At 28.8% G+C, this 1070-nt stretch overlaps 1 non-coding gene across 1 annotated transcript; it reads right to left on the bottom strand.

Annotated features, from left to right (window-relative positions):
* Nucleotides 1-745: 745 nt before the first annotated feature.
* On the bottom strand, nt 746-861 carry LOC128665310 (U5 spliceosomal RNA). The gene has a single exon (XR_008403074.1). It is a non-coding gene; the product is annotated as a U5 spliceosomal RNA (small nuclear RNA).
* Nucleotides 862-1070: the final 209 nt, after the last annotated feature.

Genomic DNA, 1070 nt, shown 5'->3' with positions numbered 1-1070 from the left:
TATTTTTTTATATTTTCAAGGAGTTTAATATCCCTTAAGGTAAAATTACTGATGTGTAAAGCTTTACTTTTGTAATTTTACAATTACTGGAAAAAAAAAATCAACAATTGTATTAATTTTATACTAAAGGATATTAAAATTATAATATCAGCAACAATCTGGACATGCACTGATGGTTTCCTCTGCACACTCAGGATTTTAGGTTTTTATTAATATTTGCAAAGACATAAATCAAATGAAATAACATCAATCACCCAAGTTTACATCTGGATGATCCAGACCATTAATATTTACCATTATTAGCATTAATACAAATGGCTGTATCATATTGAGAATTGAGGCTAATAAGCCAACGGCAAACAATTAAGCCAGAAAATGAATCCCAATGAACAAAATATAAACAAATAAATCAAACACAGGTAAGGTAGTCATAATATATTGATAAGATTAATATCATATTTCTAGTTATGAACAAAATTGTAATCTCTAATATACCTAAGAATATATATATAAAACATATCTCCTGCAGATGACTAAAACAGTCCATCCCATTTGTTTGACTATATTTATCATCTTTAGTCATTTGGCCTGTTTTTCCACAACAGCAGCAGGCTAAACTAAACATATATTTCCTCTATACAGTTACCAAACTGTAGATTTATATTGGAGAAATATAGTTTTACAGATGTTACTTCTTCAGTAACATCAGATGAAGGACAATTTTTTTATTTTATTTTTTTAATGTAGCTCTGCATGTGGCAGAGCCTCAAAAAATTCATGATAACTCATGATTGTTCCTCTCCACGGAAATCTTTAGTAAAAGGCGAAAGATTTATTCGATCTGAAGAGAAACCAGAGTATATATGAAGGACAATTTTACCTTCTGGGGACCATTCTTAATTCTAAATATTTTAAATACTTCCCATGGTAACTAAAATTAGTAGTGCCTGTTTACCACTATGAAAAAGGATAGACCTTAATCGGCTAAAAATGACATATAAGTATTTATAAAAGCCAGAGATCAATATAATTAATCTACTATATCATGTGATTAGTTTCCCCTAAATATA

The sequence above is a fragment of the Bombina bombina genome, chromosome 6 (genome assembly GCF_027579735.1).
Source record: "Bombina bombina isolate aBomBom1 chromosome 6, aBomBom1.pri, whole genome shotgun sequence".
Classification (NCBI taxonomy): Eukaryota; Metazoa; Chordata; class Amphibia; order Anura; family Bombinatoridae; genus Bombina; species Bombina bombina.
This window is presented reverse-complemented; position numbering and strand designations above follow the sequence as displayed.